This window comes from Pseudorca crassidens, chromosome 16 (genome assembly GCF_039906515.1).
Source record: "Pseudorca crassidens isolate mPseCra1 chromosome 16, mPseCra1.hap1, whole genome shotgun sequence".
NCBI lineage: Eukaryota > Metazoa > Chordata > Mammalia > Artiodactyla > Delphinidae > Pseudorca > Pseudorca crassidens.
The window spans coordinates 84,568,174-84,591,232 of NC_090311.1; the positions used below are offsets into that span (position 1 = coordinate 84,568,174).

At 70.1% G+C, this 23,059-nt stretch overlaps 12 pseudogenes; all 12 read left to right on the forward strand.

Annotated features, from left to right (window-relative positions):
• The first annotated feature begins 791 nt into the window (after nucleotides 1-791).
• On the forward strand, nucleotides 792-927 carry LOC137209770 (5S ribosomal RNA; annotated as a pseudogene).
• Nucleotides 928-2,910: 1,983 nt separating this feature from the next.
• LOC137209771 (5S ribosomal RNA) lies at nucleotides 2,911-3,046 on the forward strand (annotated as a pseudogene).
• A 946-nt stretch (nucleotides 3,047-3,992) lies between these two features.
• Nucleotides 3,993-4,128, forward strand: LOC137209617 (5S ribosomal RNA; annotated as a pseudogene).
• Nucleotides 4,129-6,123: 1,995 nt separating this feature from the next.
• LOC137209772 (5S ribosomal RNA) lies at nucleotides 6,124-6,259 on the forward strand (annotated as a pseudogene).
• Nucleotides 6,260-7,206: 947 nt separating this feature from the next.
• On the forward strand, nucleotides 7,207-7,342 carry LOC137209618 (5S ribosomal RNA; annotated as a pseudogene).
• A 3,085-nt stretch (nucleotides 7,343-10,427) lies between these two features.
• On the forward strand, nucleotides 10,428-10,563 carry LOC137209773 (5S ribosomal RNA; annotated as a pseudogene).
• A 1,986-nt stretch (nucleotides 10,564-12,549) lies between these two features.
• LOC137209659 (5S ribosomal RNA) lies at nucleotides 12,550-12,685 on the forward strand (annotated as a pseudogene).
• Nucleotides 12,686-13,643: 958 nt separating this feature from the next.
• Nucleotides 13,644-13,779, forward strand: LOC137209585 (5S ribosomal RNA; annotated as a pseudogene).
• Nucleotides 13,780-16,864: 3,085 nt separating this feature from the next.
• Nucleotides 16,865-17,000, forward strand: LOC137209774 (5S ribosomal RNA; annotated as a pseudogene).
• A 1,986-nt stretch (nucleotides 17,001-18,986) lies between these two features.
• Nucleotides 18,987-19,122, forward strand: LOC137209704 (5S ribosomal RNA; annotated as a pseudogene).
• A 937-nt stretch (nucleotides 19,123-20,059) lies between these two features.
• On the forward strand, nucleotides 20,060-20,195 carry LOC137209660 (5S ribosomal RNA; annotated as a pseudogene).
• Nucleotides 20,196-21,153: 958 nt separating this feature from the next.
• LOC137209587 (5S ribosomal RNA) lies at nucleotides 21,154-21,289 on the forward strand (annotated as a pseudogene).
• Nucleotides 21,290-23,059: the final 1,770 nt, after the last annotated feature.

Consider the following 23,059-nt stretch of genomic DNA (forward strand, 5'->3'; position numbering starts at 1 on the left):
TGATGGGGTACTCCCCACCTGACTGACTGGCCAGGCGGCCAGAAGGCGTCCCTGGAAGGCAGCGGCACACCAGACGCTCCAGGAGCGGCCTGACGTCACCCAGACATGGCCGCGGACCCGGGTGCCGTCCGTTCGGTCCGTGAGCCCCGCGAGCTACACCTGGCCGCAGCCACAGGAGCCCAGGCCCGGCTCCACCACCTGTCTTCCAGGGTGTCTCTCCACAGCTCCATCCGGAAAAAGCACCCCCTCCGCCGCTTCGCCTCGGCCGTGGGCGGGAGCAGGATCGAGGGCCCAGGCCGCTTCCCCGGGCCTGCCGGCCCCCTGGGCTGGGGTACAGAGCTCGGACGGTGGTGTGGGGGCAAGGGTGGCGTTGCTGGGTCTAAGGGGCTTTGCCAACTCAATGGTGGCTCCCACTGGCTTCGGGCCAGCTGCTGTCGGGCAGGAGGGCCGGCCCGGTCTGCGGCTGGGCTGCGCCTAGCGCAGCGTGGGCGGTCAGGTGGGATGCACAAGGGACCGCAGGCCCCGGGCCCTGAAGCCTCCGGGGCCACATCCCTGTGAGCGACCTGCGGACTCTGCGGTGGGAGGCCAAGCGCCGAAACGTTTCCTGGGTCCCTCCCGCCCTGGGCTGGGTGGTCGCCAACTCCTCTGCCACCGCCTGGTCCCCGAGACCTCCGTTCCCCTGCCTAGGCGGGCGGCGGGGCCCTGCCGGGGCGGGCGGGCCACTGGGCCGCCGGTAAGTCCCAAGCGCCTGCTAAGCTGCGCCTCAAGTGGAAGCCCGCGACCCCCCCAGTGTCTACGGCCAAACCACCCTAGACGGGCCCGATCTCGACTCGATCTCGGAAGCTAAGCAGGGTTGGGCCTGGTTAGTAGTTGGATGGGAGACCTCCCGGACGGGAGAGCTCCTGGGAACGCCAGGTGCTGTAGGCTTTTTGCCTCCCGCTACACACCTTCTCCTTTTGTCGACCGTGGTGGTCGTGGCGGTGGCGGCGGTGGCGGCGGTGGTGGCGGCGGCCGTCTCCGCCCCCGCCGGGTACCGCTGCAGGCCCCACCTCCTCAGGACCCTCCCACCACAGCAAGCGTCTGATGGGGCGCTCCCCGCCTGCCTGAGCGGCCAGGCGGCCAGAAGTCGTCCCTGGAAGGCAGCGGCACACCAGACGCTCCGTTGGTCCCCTGACTCGAAGCAGACATGGCCGCGGACCTGGGTGCCGTCCATGCGGCCCGCGAGCCCCTCGACCTGCACCTGGCGGCCCCCACTGGAGCCCAGCCCCGGCGCCGCCACCTGTCTGCCGGGGGGTGTCTCTCCACAGCTCCATCCGGAAAAAGCCCCCCCTCCACCGTTTCGCCGTGGCCTGGTGCCGGAGAGGGATAGAGGGCGCAGGCCGCTTCCGCAGGCCTGCCGTCCACCTGGGCCGGTGTCCTGAGCTCGGACGGTGGTGTGGAGGCAAGGGTGGCGTTGCTGGGTCTAAGGGGCTTTGCCAACTCAACGGTGGCTCCCACTTCCTTCGGGCCAGCTGCTGTCGGGCAGGAAGGCCGGCCCGGTCTGCGACAGGGCTGCGCCTAGCGCAGCGTGGGCAGTCAGGTGGGATGCCCAAAGGACCGCAGGCCCCGGGCCCTGAAGCCTCCGGGGCCACATCCCTGTGAGCGACCTGCGGGATCCGGGGTGGGAGGCCAAGCGCCGAAACGTTTCCTGGGTCCCTCCCGCCCTGGGCTGGGTGGTCGCCAAAACCTCCGACACCACCTGGTCCCCGAGACCTCCGTTCCTCTGCCTAGGCGGGCGGGCCGCTGGGCTGGCGGTAAGTCCCATGGGCCTGCTAAGCTGCGCCTCAAGAGGCAGCCTGCGACCCACTGACACCTACTGTCAAACCAGCCTAGACGGGCCCGATCAAGTCTGGATCTCGGAAGCTAAGCAGGGTCGGGCCTGGTTCGAACTTGGATGGGAGACCTCCTGGATGGGAGAGCTCTTGGGAATACCGGGTGCTGTAGGATTTTTGCCTTCCGCTCCGCTTTCTCCTTTTGTCGCCCGCGGTGGCGGCGGCGGCGGCCGTCTTCGCCCGCGCCGGGTACCAGGTACCGCTGCAGGCCCCACCTCCTCAGGCCCCTCCCACCACAGCAAGCGTCTGATGGGGCACTCCCCACCTGCCAGACCGGCCAGGCGGCCAGAAGGCGTCCCTGGAAGGCAGCGACACACCAGCCGCTCCAGGGGGCGGCCTGACGTCACCCAGACATGGCCGCGGACCCGGGTGCCGTCCGTTCGGCCCGCGAGCCCCGCGAGCTGCACCTGGCCGCAGCCACTGGAGTCCAGCCCCGGCACCGCCACCTGTCTTCCGGGGTGTCTCTCCACAGCTCCATCCGGAAAAAGCACCCCTTCTGCCCCTTCGCCGCGGCCGTGGGCAGGAGCAGGATCGAGGGCCCAGGCCACTTCCCCGGACCTGCCGGCCACCTGGGACGAGGTCCTGAGCTCGGACGGTGGCGTCGGGGCAAGGGTGGCCTTGCTGTGTCTAAGGGGCCGTGCCAACTCAATGGTGGCTCCCAGTGGCTTCGGGCCAGCTGCTGTAGGACAGGAGGGTCGGACCAGTCTGCCTCTGAGCTACGCCTACCACAGCGTGGGCGCGCAGGTGGGATGCCCGAGGCACCGCCGACCCCGGGCCCTGAAGCCTCCGGGGCTACGTCCCTGTGAGCGGCCTGTGGGATCTGGGGCGGGGCACGAAGCGCCGAAAAGCTTGCTGTGTCCCACCCGCCCTGCGCTGGGAGGTCGCCAACTCCTCCGCCACCCCCCGGTCGCCGAAACCTCCGTTCCCCCGCCTAGGCGGGCGGCGGGGCCCTGCCAGGGCGGGCGGGCCGCTGGGCCGGCGGTAAGGCCCAAGGGCCTGCTAAACTGCACCTCAAGAGGCAGCCCGCGACCACCCCAGTGTCTACGGCCAAACCACCCTAGACGGGCCCGATCTCGACTCGATCTCGGAAGCTAAGCAGGGTTGGGCCTGGTTAGTAGTTGGATGGGAGACCTCCCGGACGGGAGAGCTCCTGGGAACGCCAGGTGCTGTAGGCTTTTTGCCTCCCGCTACACACCTTCTCCTTTTGTCGACCGTGGCGGTAGTGGCGGTGGCGGCGGTGGCGGCGGTGGTGGCGGCGGCCGTCTCCGCCCCCGCCGGGTACCGCTGCAGGCCCCACCTCCTCAGGACCCTCCCACCACAGCAAGCGTCTGATGGGGCGCTCCCCGCCTGCCTGAGCGGCCAGGCGGCCAGAAGGCGTCCCTGGAAGGCAGCGGCACACCATATGCTCCGTTCGTCCCCTGACTCGAAGCAGAAATGGCCGCGGACCCGGGTGCCGTCCATGCGGCCCGCGAGCCCCTCGACCTGCACCTGGCGGTCCCCACTGGATCCAGCCCCGGCGCCGCCACCTGTCTGCCGGTGGGTGTCTCTCCAAAGCTCCATGCGGAAAAAGCCCCCCCTCCACCGTTTCGCCGCGGCCGGGTGCCGGAGAGGGATAGAGGGCCCAGGCCACATCCGCGGGACTGCCGGCCACCAGGGGCGGGGTCCTGAGGTCGGACGGTGGTGTGGGGGCAAGGGTGGAGTTGCTGGGTCTAAGGGGCTTTGCCAACTCAATGGTGGCTCCCACTGGCTTCGGGCCAGCTGCTGTCGGGCAGGAGGGCCGGCCCGGTCTGCGACAGGGCTGCGCCTAGCGCAGCGTGGGCGGTCAGGTGGGATGCACAAGGGACCGCAGGCCCCGGGCCCTGAAGCCTCTGGGGCCACAACCCTGTGAGCGACCTGCGGGATCTGCGGTGGGAGACCAAGCGCCGAAATGTTTCCTGGGTCCCTCCCACCGTGGCCTGGGTGGTCGCCAACTCCTCTGCCACCGCCTGGTCCCCGAGACCTCCGTTCCCCTGCCTAGGCGGGCGGCGGGGCCCTGCCGGGGCGGACGGGCCACTGGGCCGGCGGTAAGGCCCAAGAGCCTGCTAAGCTGCACCTCAAGTGGAAGCCCGCGACCCCCCCAGTGTCTACGGCCAAACCACCCTAGACGGGCCCGATCTCGACTCGATCTCGGAAGCTAAGCAGGGTTGGGCCTGGTTAGTAGTTGGACGGCAGACCTCCCAGACGGGAGAGCTCCTGGGAACGCCAGGTGCTGTAGGCTTTTTGCCTCCCGCTACACACCTTCTCATTTTGTCGACCGCGGCGGTCGTGGCGTTGGCGGCGTTGGCGGCGGCGGTGGCGGCGGTGGTGGCGGCGGCCGTCTCCGCCCCCGCCGGGTACCGCTGCAGGCCCCATCTCCTCAGGACCCTCCCACCACAGCAAGCGTCTGATGGGGCGCTCCCCGACTGCCTGAGCGGCCAGGCGGCCAGAAGTCGTCCCTGGAAGGCAGCGGCACACCAGACGCTCCGTTGGTCCCCTGACTCGAAGCAGACATGGCCGCGGACCTGGGTGCCGTCCATGCGGCCCGCGAGCCCCTCGACCTGCACCTGGCGGCCCCCACTGGAGCCCAGCCCCGGCGCCGCCACCTGTCTGCCGGGGGGTGTCTCTCCACAGCTCCATCCGGAAAAAGCCCCCCCTCCACCGTTTCGCCGTGGCCTGGTGCCGGAGAGGGATAGAGGGCGCAGGCCGCTTCCGCGGGCCTGCCGTCCACCTGGGCCGGTGTCCTGAGCTCGGACGGTGGTGTGGAGGCAAGGGTGGCGTTGCTGGGTCTAAGGGGCTTTGCCAACTCAACGGTGGCTCCCACTTCCTTCGGGCCAGCTGCTGTCGGGCAGGAAGGCCGGCCCGGTCTGCGACAGGGCTGCGCCTAGCGCAGCGTGGGCAGTCAGGTGGGATGCCCAAAGGACCGCAGGCCCCGGGCCCTGAAGCCTCCGGGGCCACATCCCTGTGAGCGACCTGCGGGATCCGGGGTGGGAGGCCAAGCGCCGAAACGTTTCCTGGGTCCCTCCCGCCCTGGGCTGGGTGGTCGCCAAAACCTCCGACACCACCTGGTCCCCGAGACCTCCGTTCCTCTGCCTAGGCGGGCGGGCCGCTGGGCTGGCGGTAAGTCCCATGGGCCTGCTAAGCTGTGCCTCAAGAGGCAGCCTGCGACCCACTGACACCTACTGTCAAACCAGCCTAGACGGGCCCGATCAAGTCTGGATCTCGGAAGCTAAGCAGGGTCGGGCCTGGTTCGAACTTGGATGGGAGACCTCCTGGATGGGAGAGCTCCTGGGAATACCGGGTGCTGTAGGATTTTTGCCTTCCGCTCCGCTTTCTCCTTTTATCGCCCGCGGTGGCGGCGGCGGCGGCCGTCTCCGCCCGCGCCGGGTACCAGGTACCGCTGCAGGCCCCACCTCCTCAGGCCCCTCCCACCACAGCAAGCGTCTGATGGGGCACTCCCCACCTGCCAGACCGGCCAGGCGGCCAGAAGGCGTCCCTGGAAGGCAGCGACACACCAGCCGCTCCAGGGGGCGGCCTGACGTCACCCAGACATGGCCGCGGACCCGGGTGCCGTCCGTTCGGCCCGCGAGCCCCGCGAGCTGCACCTGGCCGCAGCCACTGGAGTCCAGCCCCGGCACCGCCACCTGTCTTCCGGGGTGTCTCTCCACAGCTCCATCCGGAAAAAGCACCCCTTCTGCCCCTTCGCCGCGGCCGTGGGCAGGAGCAGGATCGAGGGCCCAGGCCACTTCCCCGGACCTGCCGGCCACCTGGGACGAGGTCCTGAGCTTGGACGGTGGCGTCGGGGCAAGGGTGGCCTTGCTGTGTCTAAGGGGCCGTGCCAACTCAATGGTGGCTCCCAGTGGCTTCGGGCCAGCTGCTGTAGGACAGGAGGGTCGGACCAGTCTGCCTCTGAGCTACGCCTACCACAGCGTGGGCGCGCAGGTGGGATGCCCGAGGCACCGCCGACCCCGGGCCCTGAAGCCTCCGGGGCTACGTCCCTGTGAGCGGCCTGTGGGATCTGGGGCGGGGCACGAAGCGCCGAAAAGCTTGCTGTGTCCCACCCGCCCTGCGCTGGGAGGTCGCCAACTCCTCCGCCACCCCCCGGTCGCCGAAACCTCCGTTCCCCCGCCTAGGCGGGCGGCGGGGCCCTGCCAGGGCGGGCGGGCCGCTGGGCCGGCGGTAAGGCCCAAGGGCCTGCTAAACTGCACCTCAAGAGGCAGCCCGCGACCACCCCAGTGTCTACGGCCAAACCACCCTAGACGGGCCCGATCTCGACTCGATCTCGGAAGCTAAGCAGGGTTGGGCCTGGTTAGTAGTTGGATGGGAGACCTCCCGGACGGGAGAGCTCCTGGGAACGCCAGGTGCTGTAGGCTTTTTGCCTCCCGCTACACACCTTCTCCTTTTGTCGACCGTGGCGGTCGTGGCGGTGGCGGCGGTGGCGGCGGTGGTGGCGGCGGCCATCTCCGCCCCCGCCGGGTACCGCTGCAGGCCCCACCTCCTCAGGACCCTCCCACCACAGCAAGCGTCTGATGGGGCGCTCCCCGCCTGCCTGAGCGGCCAGGCGGCCAGAAGGCGTCCCTGGAAGGCAGCGGCACACCATATGCTCCGTTCGTCCCCTGACTCGAAGCAGAAATGGCCGCGGACCCGGGTGCCGTCCATGCGGCCCGCGAGCCCCTCGACCTGCACCTGGCGGTCCCCACTGGATCCAGCCCCGGCGCCCGCCACCTGTCTGCCGGTGGGTGTCTCTCCAAAGCTCCATGCGGAAAAAGCCCCCCCTCCACCGTTTCGCCGCGGCCGGGTGCCGGAGAGGGATAGAGGGCCCAGGCCACATCCGCGGGACTGCCGGCCACCAGGGGCGGGGTCCTGAGGTCGGACGGTGGTGTGGGGGCAAGGGTGGAGTTGCTGGGTCTAAGGGGCTTTGCCAACTCAATGGTGGCTCCCACTGGCTTCGGGGCAGCTGCTGTCGGGCAGGAGGGCCGGCCCGGTCTGCGACAGGGCTGCGCCTAGCGCAGCGTGGGCGGTCAGGTGGGATGCACAAGGGACCGCAGGCCCCGGGCCCTGAAGCCTCTGGGGCCACAACCCTGTGAGCGACCTGCGGGATCTGCGGTGGGAGACCAAGCGCCGAAATGTTTCCTGGGTCCCTCCCACCGTGGCCTGGGTGGTCGCCAACTCCTCTGCCACCGCCTGGTCCCCGAGACCTCCGTTCCCCTGCCTAGGCGGGCGGCGGGGCCCTGCCGGGGCGGGCGGGCCACTGGGCCGGCGGTAAGGCCCAAGAGCCTGCTAAGCTGCACCTCAAGTGGAAGCCCGCGACCCCCCCAGTGTCTACGGCCAAACCACCCTAGACGGGCCCGATCTCGACTCGATCTCGGAAGCTAAGCAGGGTTGGGCCTGGTTAGTAGTTGGACGGCAGACCTCCCAGACGGGAGAGCTCCTGGGAACGCCAGGTGCTGTAGGCTTTTTGCCTCCCGCTACACACCTTCTCATTTTGTCGACCGCGGCGGTCGTGGCGTTGGCGGCGTTGGCGGCGGCGGTGGCGGCGGTGGTGGCGGCGGCCGTCTCCGCCCCCGCCGGGTACCGCTGCAGGCCCCACCTCCTCAGGACCCTCCCACCACAGCAAGCGTCTTATGGGGCGCTCCCCGACTGCCTGAGCGGCCAGGCGGCCAGAAGGCGTCCCTGGAAGGCAGCGGCAAACCATATGCTCCGTTCGTCCCCTGACTCGAAGCAGACATGGCCGCGGACCCGGGTGCCGTCCATGCGGCCCGCGAGCCCCTCGACCTGCACCTGGCTGTCCCCACTGGAGCCCAGCCCCGGCGCCGCCACCTGTCTGCCGGTGGGTGTCTCTCCAAACCTCCATCCGGAAAAAGCCCCCCCTCCACCGTTTCGCCGCGGCCGGGTGCCGGAGAGGGATAGAGGGCCCAGGCCGCTTCCGCGGGCCTGCCGGCCACCTGGGGTGGGGTCCTGAGCTCGGACGGTGGTGTGGGGGCAAGGGGGGCGTTGCTGGGTAAGGGGCTTTGCTAACGCAAAGGTGGCTCCCACTGGCTTCGGGCCAGCTGCTATCGGGCAGGAAGGCTGGCCCGGTCTGCGACAGGGCAGCGCCTAGCGCAGCGTGGGCGGGCAGGTGGGATGCCCAAGGGACCGCAGTCCCCGGGCCCTGAAGCCTCCGGGGCCACATCCTTGTGAGCGACCTGCGGGATCTGGGGTGGGAGGCCAAGCGCCGAAACGTTTGCTGGGTCCCGCCCGCCCTGGGCTGGGTGGTCGCCAACACCTCCGCCACCACCCGATCACCGAGACCTCCGTTCCTCTGCCTAGGTGGCCGGCGGGGCCCTGCCAGGGCGGGCGGGCCGCTAGGCTGGCAGTAAGGCCCAAGGGCCTGCTAAGCTGCGCCTCAAGAGGCAGCCCGCGACCCACCGACACCTACTACCAAAGCAGCCTAGACGGGCCCGATCAAGTCTGGATCTCGGAAGCTAAGCAGGGTCGGGCCTGTTTCGAACTTGGATGGGAGACGTCCTGGCTGGGAGAGCTCCTGGGAATACCGGGTGCTGTAGGCTTTTTGCCTCTCGCTCCGCTTTCTCCTTTTGTCGCCCGCGGTGGCGGCGATGGTGGCGGCGGTGGTGGAGGCAGCCGTCTCCGCCCCTGTCAGGTACCGCTGCAGGCCCCACCTCCTCAGGCCCCTGCCACCACAGCAAGCGTCTGATGGGGCACTCCCCACCTGCCTGACCGGCCAGGCGGCCAGAAGGCGTCCCTGGAAGGCAGCGGCACACCAGCTGCTCCGGGTGGCGGCCTGACGTCACCCAGACATGGCCGCGGACCCGGGTGCCGTCCGTTCGGCCCCCGAGCCCCACGAGCTGCAGCTGGCCGCAGCCACTGGAGCCCAGCCCCGGCGCCGCCACCTGTCTTCCGGGGTGTCTCTCCACAGCTCCATCCGGAAAAAGCCCCCCTCCACCGTTTCGCCGCGGCCGTGTGCCGGAGAGGGATAGAGGGCCCAGGCCGCTTCCGCAGGCCTGCCGGCCACCTGGGCCGGGGTACAGAGCTCGGACGGTGGTGTGGGGGCAAGGGTGGCGTTGCTGGGTCTAAGGGGCTTTGCCAACTCAACGGTGGCTCCCACTGGCTTCAGGCCAGCTGCTGTCGGGCAGGAAGGCCGGCCCGGTCTGCGACAGGGCTGCGCCTAGCGCAGCGAGGGCAGGCAGGTGAGATGCCCAAAGGACCGCAGGCCCCGGGCCCTGAAGCCTCCGGGGCCACATCCTTGTGAGCGACCTGCGGGATCTGGGGTGGGAGGCCAAGCGACGAAACGTTTCCTGGGTCCCGCCCGCCCTGGGCTGGGTGGTCGCCAACACCTCGCGCCAGCAACCGGTCCCCGAGACCTCCGTTCCTCTGCCTAGACGGGCGGCGGGGCCCTGCCAGGGCGGGCGGGCCGCTGGGCTTGCGGTAAGGCGCAAGGGCCTGCTAAGCTGCGCCTCAAGAGGCAGCCCGCGACCCACTGACACCTACTGCCAAAGCAGCCTAGACGGGCCCAATCAAGTCTGGATCTCGGAAGCTAAGCAGGGTCGGGCCTGGTTAGAACTTGGATGGGAGACCTCCTGGATGGGAGAGCTCCTGGGAATGCCGGGTGCTGTACGCTTTTTGCCTCCCGCTCCGCTTTCTCCTTTTGTCGCCCGCGGTGTCAGTGGCGGCGGCCGTCTCCACGCCTGCTGGGTACCAGGTACCACTGCAGGCCCCACCTCCTCTGGCCCCTCCCACCACAGCAAGCGTCTGATGGGGCACTCCCCACCTGCCTGACTGGCCAGGCGGCCAGAAGGCGTCCCTGGAAGGCAGCGGCACACCAGACGCTCCAGGGGCGGCCTGACGTCACCCAGACATGGCCGCGGACCCGGGTGCCGTCCGTTCGGTCCGTGAGCCCCGCGAGCTACACCTGGCCGCAGCCACAGGAGCCCAGGCCCGGCTCCACCACCTGTCTTCCAGGGTGTCTCTCCACAGCTCCATCCGGAAAAAGCACCCCCTCCGCCGCTTCGCCTCGGCCGTGGGCGGGAGCAGGATCGAGGGCCCAGGCCGCTTCCCCGGGCCTGCCGGCCCCCTGGGCCGGGGTACAGAGCTCGGACGGTGGTGTGGGGGCAAGGGTGGCGTTGCTGGGTCTAAGGGGCTTTGCCAACTCAATGGTGGCTCCCACTGGCTTCGGGCCAGCTGCTGTCGGGCAGGAGGGCCGGCCCGGTCTGCGGCTGGGCTGCGCCTAGCGCAGCGTGGGCGGTCAGGTGGGATGCACAAGGGACCGCAGGCCCCGGGCCCTGAAGCCTCCGGGGCCACATCCCTGTGAGCGACCTGCGGACTCTGCGGTGGGAGGCCAAGCGCCGAAACGTTTCCTGGGTCCCTCCCGCCCTGGGCTGGGTGGTCGCCAACTCCTCTGCCACCGCCTGGTCCCCGAGACCTCCGTTCCCCTGCCTAGGCGGGCGGCGGGGCCCTGCCGGGGCGGGCGGGCCACTGGGCCGGCGGTAAGTCCCAAGCGCCTGCTAAGCTGCGCCTCAAGTGGAAGCCCGCGACCCCCCCAGTGTCTACGGCCAAACCACCCTAGACGGGCCCGATCTCGACTCGATCTCGGAAGCTAAGCAGGGTTGGGCCTGGTTAGTAGTTGGATGGGAGACCTCCCGGACGGGAGAGCTCCTGGGAACGCCAGGTGCTGTAGGCTTTTTGCCTCCCGCTACACACCTTCTCCTTTTGTCGACCGTGGCGGTCGTGGCGGTGGCGGCGGTGGCGGCGGTGGTGGCGGCGGCCGTCTCCGCCCCCGCCGGGTACCGCTGCAGGCCCCACCTCCTCAGGACCCTCCCACCACAGCAAGCGTCTGATGGGGCGCTCCCCGCCTGCCTGAGCGGCCAGGCGGCCAGAAGTCGTCCCTGGAAGGCAGCGGCACACCAGACGCTCCGTTGGTCCCCTGACTCGAAGCAGACATGGCCGCGGACCTGGGTGCCGTCCATGCGGCCCGCGAGCCCCTCGACCTGCACCTGGCGGCCCCCACTGGAGCCCAGCCCCGGCGCCGCCACCTGTCTGCCGGGGGGTGTCTCTCCACAGCTCCATCCGGAAAAAGCCCCCCCTCCACCGTTTCGCCGTGGCCTGGTGCCGGAGAGGGATAGAGGGCGCAGGCCGCTTCCGCGGGCCTGCCGTCCACCTGGGCCGGTGTCCTGAGCTCGGACGGTGGTGTGGAGGCAAGGGTGGCGTTGCTGGGTCTAAGGGGCTTTGCCAACTCAACGGTGGCTCCCACTGGCTTCAGGCCAGCTGCTGTCGGGCAGGAAGGCCGGCCCGGTCTGCGACAGGGCTGCGCCTAGCGCAGCGTGGGCAGTCAGGTGGGATGCCCAAAGGACCGCAGGCCCCGGGCCCTGAAGCCTCCGGGGCCACATCCCTGTGAGCGACCTACGGGATCCGGGGTGGGAGGCCAAGCGCCGAAACGTTTCCTGGGTCCCTCCCGCCCTGGGCTGGGTGGTCGCCAAAACCTCCGACACCACCTGGTCCCCGAGACCTCCGTTCCTCTGCCTAGGCGGGCGGGCCGCTGGGCTGGCGGTAAGTCCCATGGGCCTGCTAAGCTGCGCCTCAAGAGGCAGCCTGCGACCCACTGACACCTACTGTCAAACCAGCCTAGACGGGCCCGATCAAGTCTGGATCTCGGAAGCTAAGCAGGGTCGGGCCTGGTTCGAACTTGGATGGGAGACCTCCTGGATGGGAGAGCTCCTGGGAATACCGGGTGCTGTAGGATTTTTGCCTTCCGCTCCGCTTTCTCCTTTTGTCGCCCGCGGTGGCGGCGGCGGCGGCGGCCGTCTCCGCCCCCGCCGGGTACCAGGTACCGCTGCAGGCCCCACCTCCTCAGGCCCCTCCCACCACAGCAAGCGTCTGATGGGGCACTCCCCACCTGCCAGACCGGCCAGGCGGCCAGAAGGCGTCCCTGGAAGGCAGCGACACACCAGCCGCTCCAGGGGGCGGCCTGACGTCACCCAGACATGGCCGCGGACCCGGGTGCCGTCCGTTCGGCCCGCGAGCCCCGCGAGCTGCACCTGGCCGCAGCCACTGGAGTCCAGCCCCGGCACCGCCACCTGTCTTCCGGGGTGTCTCTCCACAGCTCCATCCGGAAAAAGCACCCCTTCTGCCCCTTCGCCGCGGCCGTGGGCAGGAGCAGGATCGAGGGCCCAGGCCACTTCCCCGGACCTGCCGGCCACCTGGGACGAGGTCCTGAGCTCGGACGGTGGCGTCGGGGCAAGGGTGGCCTTGCTGTGTCTAAGGGGCCGTGCCAACTCAATGGTGGCTCCCAGTGGCTTCGGGCCAGCTGCTGTAGGACAGGAGGGTCGGACCAGTCTGCCTCTGAGCTACGCCTACCACAGCGTGGGCGCGCAGGTGGGATGCCCGAGGCACCGCCGACCCCGGGCCCTGAAGCCTCCGGGGCTACGTCCCTGTGAGCGGCCTGTGGGATCTGGGGCGGGGCACGAAGCGCCAAAAAGCTTGCTGTGTCCCACCCGCCCTGCGCTGGGAGGTCGCCAACTCCTCCGCCACCCCCCGGTCGCCGAAACCTCCGTTCCCCCGCCTAGGCGGGCGGCGGGGCCCTGCCAGGGCGGGCGGGCCGCTGGGCCGGCGGTAAGGCCCAAGGGCCTGCTAAACTGCACCTCAAGAGGCAGCCCGCGACCACCCCAGTGTCTACGGCCAAACCACCCTAGACGGGCCCGATCTCGACTCGATCTCGGAAGCTAAGCAGGGTTGGGCCTGGTTAGTAGTTGGACGGCAGACCTCCCGGACGGGAGAGCTCCTGGGAACGCCAGGTGCTGTAGGCTTTTTGCCTCCCGCTACACACCTTCTCATTTTGTCGACCGCGGCGGTCGTGGCGTTGGCGGCGTTGGCGGCGGCGGTGGCGGCGGTGGTGGCGGCGGCCGTCTCCGCCCCCGCCGGGTACCGCTGCAGGCCCCACCTCCTCAGGACCCTCCCACCACAGCAAGCGTCTGATGGGGCGCTCCCCGCCTGCCTGAGCGGCCAGGCGGCCAGAAGGCGTCCCTGGAAGGCAGCGGCACACCATATGCTCCGTTCGTCCCCTGACTCGAAGCAGAAATGGCCGCGGACCCGGGTGCCTTCCATGCGGCCCGCGAGCCCCTCGACCTGCACCTGGCGGTCCCCACTGGATCCAGCCCCGGCGCCGCCACCTGTCTGCCGGTGGGTGTCTCTCCAAAGCTCCATGCGGAAAAAGCCCCCCCTCCACCGTTTCGCCGCGGCCGGGTGCCGGAGAGGGATAGAGGGCCCAGGCCACATCCGCGGGACTGCCGGCCACCAGGGGCGGGGTCCTGAGGTCGGACGGTGGTGTGGGGGCAAGGGTGGAGTTGCTGGGTCTAAGGGGCTTTGCCAACTCAATGGTAGCTCCCACTGGCTTCGGGCCAGCTGCTGTCGGGCAGGAGGGCCGGCCCGGTCTGCGACAGGGCTGCGCCTAGCGCAGCGTGGGCGGTCAGGTGGGATGCACAAGGGACCGCAGGCCCCGGGCCCTGTAGCCTCTGGGGCCACAACCCTGTGAGCAACCTGCGGGATCTGCGGTGGGAGGCCAAGCGCCGAAATGTTTCCTGGGTCCCTCCCACCCTGGCCTGGGTGGTCGCCAACTCCTCTGCCACCGCCTGGTCCCCGAGACCTCCGTTCCCCTGCCTAGGCGGGCGGCGGGGCCCTGCCGGGGCGGGCGGGCCACTGGGCCGGCGGTAAGGCCCAAGAGCCTGCTAAGCTGCACCTCAAGTGGAAGCCCGCGACCCCCCCAGTGTCTACGGCCAAACCACCCTAGACGGGCCCGATCTCGACTCGATCTCGGAAGCTAAGCAGGGTTGGGCCTGGTTAGTAGTTGGATGGCAGACCTCCCGGACGGGAGAGCTCCTGGGAACGCCAGGTGCTGTAGGCTTTTTGCCTCCCGCTACACACCTTCTCATTTTGTCGACCGCGGCGGTCGTGGCGTTGGCGGCGGTGGCGGCGGCGGTGGCGGCGGTGGTGGCGGCGGCCGTCTCCGCCCCCGCCGGGTACCGCTGCAGGCCCCACCTCCTCAGGACCCTCCCACCACAGCAAGCGTCTGATGGGGCGCTCCCCGCCTGCCTGAGCGGCCAGGCGGCCAGAAGGCGTCCCTGGAAGGCAGCGGCAAACCATATGCTCCGTTCGTCCCCTGACTCGAAGCAGACATGGCCGCGGACCCGGGTGCCGTCCATGCGGCCCGCGAGCCCCTCGACCTGCACCTGGCGGTCCCCACTGGAGCCCAGCCCCGGCGCCGCCACCTGTCTGCCGGTGGGTGTCTCTCCACAGCTCCATCCGGAAAAAGCCCCCCCTCCACCGTTTCGCCGTGGCCGTGTGCCGGAGAGGGATAGAGGGCCCAGGCCGCTTCCGCGGGCCTGCCGGCCACCTGGGGCGGGGTCCTGAGCTCGGACGGTGGTGTGGGGGCAAGGGGGGCGTTGCTGGGTAAGGGGCTTTGCTAACGCAAAGGTGGCTCCCACTGGCTTCGGGCCAGCTGCTATCGGGCAGGAAGGCTGGCCCGGTCTGCGACAGGGCAGCGCCTAGCGCAGCGTGGGCGGGCAGGTGGGATGCCCAAGGGACCGCAGTCCCCGGGCCCTGAAGCCTCCGGGGCCACATCCTTGTGAGCGACCTGCGGGATCTGGGGTGGGAGGCCAAGCGCCGAAACGTTTGCTGGGTCCCGCCCGCCCTGGGCTGGGTGGTCGCCAACACCTCCGCCACCACCCGATCACCGAGACCTCCGTTCCTCTGCCTAGGTGGCCGGCGGGGCCCTGCCAGGGCGGGCGGGCCGCTAGGCTGGCAGTAAGGCCCAAGGGCCTGCTAAGCTGCGCCTCAAGAGGCAGCCCGCGACCCACCGACACCTACTACCAAAGCAGCCTAGACGGGCCCGATCAAGTCTGGATCTCGGAAGCTAAGCAGGGTCGGGCCTGTTTCGAACTTGGATGGGAGACGTCCTGGCTGGGAGAGCTCCTGGGAATACCGGGTGCTGTAGGCTTTTTGCCTCTCGCTCCGCTTTCTCCTTTTGTCGCCCGCGGTGGCGGCGATGGTGGCGGCGGTGGTGGAGGCAGCCGTCTCCGCCCCTGTCAGGTACCGCTGCAGGCCCCACCTCCTCAGGCCCCTGCCACCACAGCAAGCGTCTGATGGGGCACTCCCCACCTGCCTGACCGGCCAGGCGGCCAGAAGGCGTCCCTGGAAGGCAGCGGCACACCAGCTGCTCCGGGTGGCGGCCTGACGTCACCCAGACATGGCCGCGGACCCGGGTGCCGTCCGTTCGGCCCCCGAGCCCCACGAGCTGCAGCTGGCCGCAGCCACTGGAGCCCAGCCCCGGCGCCGCCACCTGTCTTCCGGGGTGTCTCTCCACAGCTCCATCCGGAAAAAGCCCCCCTCCACCGTTTCGCCGCGGCCGTGTGCCGGAGAGGGATAGAGGGCCCAGGCCGCTTCCGCAGGCCTGCCGGCCACCTGGGCCGGGGTACAGAGCTCGGACGGTGGTGTGGGGGCAAGGGTGGCGTTGCTGGGTCTAAGGGGCTTTGCCAACTCAACGGTGGCTCCCACTGGCTTCAGGCCAGCTGCTGTCGGGCAGGAAGGCCGGCCCGGTCTGCGACAGGGCTGCGCCTAGCGCAGCGAGGGCAGGCAGGTGAGATGCCCAAAGGACCGCAGGCCCCGGGCCCTGAAGCCTCCGGGGCCACATCCTTGTGAGCGACCTGCGGGATCTGGGGTGGGAGGCCAAGCGACGAAACGTTTCCTGGGTCCCGCCCGCCCTGGGCTGGGTGGTCGCCAACACCTCGCGCCAGCAACCGGTCCCCGAGACCTCCGTTCCTCTGCCTAGACGGGCGGCGGGGCCCTGCCAGGGCGGGCGGGCCGCTGGGCTTGCGGTAAGGCGCAAGGGCCTGCTAAGCTGCGCCTCAAGAGGCAGCCCGCGACCCACTGACACCTACTGCCAAAGCAGCCTAGACGGGCCCAATCAAGTCTGGATCTCGGAAGCTAAGCAGGGTCGGGCCTGGTTAGAACTTGGATGGGAGACCTCCTGGATGGGAGAGCTCCTGGGAATGCCGGGTGCTGTACGCTTTTTGCCTCCCGCTCCGCTTTCTCCTTTTGTCGCCCGCGGTGTCAGTGGCGGCGGCCGTCTCCACGCCTGCTGGGTACCAGGTACCACTGCAGGCCCCACCTCCTCTGGCCCCTCCCACCACAGCAAGCGTCTGATGGGGCACTCCCCACCTGCCTGACTGGCCAGGCGGCCAGAAGGCGTCCCTGGAAGGCAGCGGCACACCAGACGCTCCAGGGGCGGCCTGACGTCACCCAGACATGGCCGCGGACCCGGGTGCCGTCCGTTCGGTCCGTGAGCCCCGCGAGCTACACCTGGCCGCAGCCACAGGAGCCCAGGCCCGGCTCCACCACCTGTCTTCCAGGGTGTCTCTCCACAGCTCCATCCGGAAAAAGCACCCCCTCCGCCGCTTCGCCTCGGCCGTGGGCGGGAGCAGGATCGAGGGCCCAGGCCGCTTCCCCGGGCCTGCCGGCCCCCTGGGCCGGGGTACAGAGCTCGGACGGTGGTGTGGGGGCAAGGGTGGCGTTGCTGGGTCTAAGGGGCTTTGCCAACTCAATGGTGGCTCCCACTGGCTTCGGGCCAGCTGCTGTCGGGCAGGAGGGCCGGCCCGGTCTGCGGCTGGGCTGCGCCTAGCGCAGCGTGGGCGGTCAGGTGGGATGCACAAGGGACTGCAGGCCCCGGGCCCTGAAGCCTCCGGGGCCACATCCCTGTGAGCGACCTGCGGACTCTGCGGTGGGAGGCCAAGCGCCGAAACGTTTCCTGGGTCCCTCCCGCCCTGGGCTGGGTGGTCGCCAACTCCTCTGCCACCGCCTGGTCCCCGAGACCTCCGTTCCCCTGCCTAGGCGGGCGGCGGGGCCCTGCCGGGGCGGGCGGGCCACTGGGCCGGCGGTAAGTCCCAAGCGCCTGCTAAGCTGCGCCTCAAGTGGAAGCCCGCGACCCCCCCAGTGTCTACGGCCAAACCACCCTAGACGGGCCCGATCTCGACTCGATCTCGGAAGCTAAGCAGGGTTGGGCCTGGTTAGTAGTTGGATGGGAGACCTCCCGGACGGGAGAGCTCCTGGGAACGCCAGGTGCTGTAGGCTTTTTGCCTCCCGCTACACACCTTCTCCTTTTGTCGACCGTGGCGGTCGTGGCGGTGGCGGCGGTGGCGGCGGTGGTGGCGGCGGCCGTCTCCGCCCCCGCCGGGTACCGCTGCAGGCCCCACCTCCTCAGGACCCTCCCACCACAGCAAGCGTCTGATGGGGCGCTCCCCGCCTGCCTGAGCGGCCAGGCGGCCAGAAGTCGTCCCTGGAAGGCAGCGGCACACCAGACGCTCCGTTGGTCCCCTGACTCGAAGCAGACATGGCCGCGGACCTGGGTGCCGTCCATGCGGCCCGCGAGCCCCTCGACCTGCACCTGGCGGCCCCCACTGGAGCCCAGCCCCGGCGCCGCCACCTGTCTGCCGGGGGGTGTCTCTCCACAGCTCCATCCGGAAAAAGCCCCCCCTCCACCGTTTCGCCGTGGCCTGGTGCCGGAGAGGGATAGAGGGCGCAGGCCGCTTCCGCGGGCCTGCCGTCCACCTGGGCCGGTGTCCTGAGCTCGGACGGTGGTGTGGAGGCAAGGGTGGCGTTGCTGGGTCTAAGGGGCTTTGCCAACTCAACGGTGGCTCCCACTGGCTTCAGGCCAGCTGCTGTCGGGCAGGAAGGCCGGCCCGGTCTGCGACAGGGCTGCGCCTAGCGCAGCGTGGGCAGTCAGGTGGGATGCCCAAAGGACCGCAGGCCCCGGGCCCTGAAGCCTCCGGGGCCACATCCCTGTGAGCGACCTGCGGGATCCGGGGTGGGAGGCCAAGCGCCGAAACGTTTCCTGGGTCCCTCCCGCCCTGGGCTGGGTGGTCGCCAAAACCTCCGACACCACCTGGTCCCCGAGACCTCCGTTCCTCTGCCTAGGTGGGCGGGCCGCTGGGCTGGCGGTAAGTCCCATGGGCCTGCTAAGCTGCGCCTCAAGAGGCAGCCTGCGACCCACTGACACCTACTGTCAAACCAGCCTAGACGGGCCCGATCAAGTCTGGATCTCGGAAGCTAAGCAGGGTCGGGCCTGGTTCGAACTTGGATGGGAGACCTCCTGGATGGGAGAGCTCCTGGGAATACCGGGTGCTGTAGGATTTTTGCCTTCCGCTCCGCTTTCTCCTTTTGTCGCCCGCGGTGGCGGCGGCGGCGGCGGCCGTCTCCGCCCCCGCCGGGTACCAGGTACCGCTGCAGGCCCCACCTCCTCAGGCCCCTCCCACCACAGCAAGCGTCTGATGGGGCACTCCCCACCTGCCAGACCGGCCAGGCGGCCAGAAGGCGTCCCTGGAAGGCAGCGACACACCAGCCGCTCCAGGGGGCGGCCTGACGTCACCCAGACATGGCCGCGGACCCGGGTGCCGTCCGTTCGGCCCGCGAGCCCCGCGAGCTGCACCTGGCCGCAGCCACTGGAGTCCAGCCCCGGCACCGCCACCTGTCTTCCGGGGTGTCTCTCCACAGCTCCATCCGGAAAAAGCACCCCTTCTGCCCCTTCGCCGCGGCCGTGGGCAGGAGCAGGATCGAGGGCCCAGGCCACTTCCCCGGACCTGCCGGCCACCTGGGACGAGGTCCTGAGCTCGGACGGTGGCGTCGGGGCAAGGGTGGCCTTGCTGTGTCTAAGGGGCCGTGCCAACTCAATGGTGGCTCCCAGTGGCTTCGGGCCAGCTGCTGTAGGACAGGAGGGTCGGACCAGTCTGCCTCTGAGCTACGCCTACCACAGCGTGGGCGCGCAGGTGGGATGCCCGAGGCACCGCCGACCCCGGGCCCTGAAGCCTCCGGGGCTACGTCCCTGTGAGCGGCCTGTGGGATCTGGGGCGGGGCACGAAGCGCCAAAAAGCTTGCTGTGTCCCACCCGCCCTGCGCTGGGAGGTCGCCAACTCCTCCGCCACCCCCCGGTCGCCGAAACCTCCGTTCCCCCGCCTAGGCGGGCGGCGGGGCCCTGCCAGGGCGGGCGGGCCGCTGGGCCGGCGGTAAGGCCCAAGGGCCTGCTAAACTGCACCTCAAGAGGCAGCCCGCGACCACCCCAGTGTCTACGGCCAAACCACCCTAGACGGGCCCGATCTCGACTCGATCTCGGAAGCTAAGCAGGGTTGGGCCTGGTTAGTAGTTGGATGGCAGACTTCCCGGACGGGAGAGCTCCCTGGAACGCCAGGTGCTGTAGGCCTTTTGCCTCCCGCTACACACCTTCTCATTTTGTCGACCGCGGCGGTCGTGGCGGTGGCGGCGGTGGTGGCGGCGGCCGTCTCCGCCCCCGCCGGGTACCGCTGCAGGCCCCACCTCCTCAGGACCCTCCCACCACAGCAAGCGTCTGATGGGGCGCTCCCCGCCTGCCTGAGCGGCCAGGCGGCCAGAAGGCGTCCCTGGAAGGCAGCGGCACACCATATGCTCCGTTCGTCCCCTGATTCGAAGCAGAAATGGCCGCGGACCCGGGTGCCGTCCATGCGGCCCGCGAGCCCCTCGACCTGCACCTGGCGGTCCCCACTGGATCCAGCCCCGGCGCCGCCACCTGTCTGCCGGTGGGTGTCTCTCCAAAGCTCCATGCGGAAAAAGCCCCCCCTCCACCGTTTCGCCGCGGCCGGGTGCCGGAGAGGGATAGAGGGCCCAGGCCACATCCGCGGGACTGCCGGCCACCAGGGGCGGGGTCCTGAGGTCGGACGGTGGTGTGGGGGCAAGGGTGGAGTTGCTGGGTCTAAGGGGCTTTGCCAACTCAATGGTGGCTCCCACTGGCTTCGGGCCAGCTGCTGTCGGGCAGGAGGGCCGGCCCGGTCTGCGACAGGGCTGCGCCTAGCGCAGCGTGGGCGGTCAGGTGGGATGCACAAGGGACCGCAGGCCCCGGGCCCTGAAGCCTCTGGGGCCACAACCCTGTGAGCGACCTGCGGGATCTGCGGTGGGAGACCAAGCGCCGAAATGTTTCCTGGGTCCCTCCCACCGTGGCCTGGGTGGTCGCCAACTCCTCTGCCACCGCCTGGTCCCCGAGACCTCCGTTCCCCTGCCTAGGCGGGCGGCGGGGCCCTGCCGGGGCGGGCGGGCCACTGGGCCGGCGGTAAGGCCCAAGAGCCTGCTAAGCTGCACCTCAAGTGGAAGCCCGCGACCCCCCCAGTGTCTACGGCCAAACCACCCTAGACGGGCCCGATCTCGACTCGATCTCGGAAGCTAAGCAGGGTTGGGCCTGGTTAGTAGTTGGACGGCAGACCTCCCGGACGGGAGAGCTCCTGGGAACGCCAGGTGCTGTAGGCTTTTTGCCTCCCGCTACACACCTTCTCATTTTGTCGACCGCGGCGGTCGTGGCGTTGGCGGCGTTGGCGGCGGCGGTGGCGGCGGTGGTGGCGGCGGCCGTCTCCGCCCCCGCCGGGTACCGCTGCAGGCCCCACCTCCTCAGGACCCTCCCACCACAGCAAGCGTCTGATGGGGCGCTCCCCGCCTGCCTGAGCGGCCAGGCGGCCAGAAGGCGTCCCTGGAAGGCAGCGGCACACCATATGCTCCGTTCGTCCCCTGACTCGAAGCAGAAATGGCCGCGGACCCGGGTGCCGTCCATGCGGCCCGCGAGCCCCTCGACCTGCACCTGGCGGTCCCCACTGGATCCAGCCCCGACGCCGCCACCTGTCTGCCGGTGGGTGTCTCTCCAAAGCTCCATGCGGAAAAAGCCCCCCCTCCACCGTTTCGCCGCGGCCGGGTGCCGGAGAGGGATAGAGGGCCCAGGCCACATCCGCGGGACTGCCGGCCACCAGGGGCGGGGTCCTGAGGTCGGACGGTGGTGTGGGGGCAAGGGTGGAGTTGCTGGGTCTAAGGGGCTTTGCCAACTCAATGGTGGCTCCCACTGGCTTCGGGCCAGCTGCTGTCGGGCAGGAGGGCCGGCCCGGTCTGCGACAGGGCTGCGCCTAGCGCAGCGTGGGCGGTCAGGTGGGATGCACAAGGGACCGCAGGCCCCGGGCCCTGAAGCCTCTGGGGCCACAACCCTGTGAGCGACCTGCGGGATCTGCGGTGGGAGGCCAAGCGCCGAAATGTTTCCTGGGTCCCTCCCACCCTGGCCTGGGTGGTCGTCAACTCCTCTGCCACCGCCTGGTCCCCGAGACCTCCGTTCCCCTGCCTAGGCGGGCGGCGGGGCCCTGCCGGGGCAGGCGGGCCACTGGGCCGGCGGTAAGGCCCAAGAGCCTGCTAAGCTGCACCTCAAGTGGAAGCCCGCGACCCCCCCAGTGTCTACGGCCAAACCACCCTAGACGGGCCCGATCTCGACTCGATCTCGGAAGCTAAGCAGGGTTGGGCCTGGTTAGTAGTTGGATGGCAGACCTCCCGGACGGGAGAGCTCCTGGGAACGCCAGGTGCTGTAGGCTTTTTGCCTCCCGCTACACACCTTCTCATTTTGTCGACCGCGGCGGTCGTGGCGTTGGCGGCGGTGGCGGCGGCGGTGGCGGCGGTGGTGGCGGCGGCCGTCTCCGCCCCCGCCGGTTACCGCTGCAGGCCCCACCTCCTCAGGACCCTCCCACCACAGCAAGCGTCTGATGGGGCGCTCCCCGCCTGCCTGAGCGGCCAGGCGGCCAGAAGGCGTCCCTGGAAGGCAGCGGCAAACCATATGCTCCGTTCGTCCCCTGACTCGAAGCAGACATGGCCGCGGACCCGGGTGCCGTCCATGCGGCCCGCGAGCCCCTCGACCTGCACCTGGCGGTCCCCACTGGAGCCCAGCCCCGGCGCCGCCACCTGTCTGCCGGTGGGTGTCTCTCCACAGCTCCATCCGGAAAAAGCCCCCCCTCCACCGTTTCGCCGCGGCCGTGTGCCGGAGAGGGATAGAGGGCCCAGGCCGCTTCCGCGGGCCTGCCGGCCACCTGGGGCGGGGTCCTGAGCTCGGACGGTGATGTGGGGGCAAGGGGGGCGTTGCTGGGTAAGGGGCTTTGCTAACGCAAAGGTGGCTCCCACTGGCTTCGGGCCAGCTGCTATCGGGCAGGAAGGCTGGCCCGGTCTGCGACAGGGCAGCGCCTAGCGCAGCGTGGGCGGGCAGGTGGGATGCCCAAGGGACCGCAGTCCCCGGGCCCTGAAGCCTCCGGGGCCACATCCTTGTGAGCGACCTGCGGGATCTGGGGTGGGAGGCCAAGCGCCGAAACGTTTGCTGGGTCCCGCCCGCCCTGGGCTGGGTGGTCGCCAACACCTCCGCCACCACCCGATCACCGAGACCTCCGTTCCTCTGCCTAGGTGGCCGGCGGGGCCCTGCCAGGGCGGGCGGGCCGCTAGGCTGGCAGTAAGGCCCAAGGGCCTGCTAAGCTGCGCCTCAAGAGGCAGCCCGCGACCCACCGACACCTACTACCAAAGCAGCCTAGACGGGCCCGGTCAAGTCTGGATCTCGGAAGCTAAGCAGGGTCGGGCCTGTTTCGAACTTGGATGGGAGACGTCCTGGCTGGGAGAGCTCCTGGGAATACCGGGTGCTGTAGGCTTTTTGCCTCTCGCTCCGCTTTCTCCTTTTGTCGCCCGCGGTGGCGGCGATGGTGGCGGCGGTGGTGGAGGCAGCCGTCTCCGCCCCTGTCAGGTACCGTTGCAGGCCCCACCTCCTCAGGCCCCTGCCACCACAGCAAGCGTCTGATGGGGCACTCCCCACCTGCCTGACCGGCCAGGCGGCCAGAAGGCGTCCCTGGAAGGCAGCGGCACACCAGCTGCTCCGGGTGGCGGCCTGACGTCACCCAGACATGGCCGCGGACCCGGGTGCCGTCCGTTCGGCCCCCGAGCCCCACGAGCTGCAGCTGGCCGCAGCCACTGGAGCCCAGCCCCGGCGCCGCCACCTGTCTTCCGGGGTGTCTCTCCACAGCTCCATCCGGAAAAAGCCCCCCTCCACCGTTTCGCCGCGGCCGTGTGCCGGAGAGGGATAGAGGGCCCAGGCCGCTTCCGCAGGCCTGCCGGCCACCTGGGCCGGGGTACAGAGCTCGGACGGTGGTGTGGGGGCAAGGGTGGCGTTGCTGGGTCTAAGGGGCTTTGCCAACTCAACGGTGGCTCCCACTGGCTTCAGGCCAGCTGCTGTCGGGCAGGAAGGCCAGCCCGGTCTGCGACAGGGCTGCGCCTAGCGCAGCGAGGGCAGGCAGGTGAGATGCCCAAAGGACCGCAGGCCCCGGGCCCTGAAG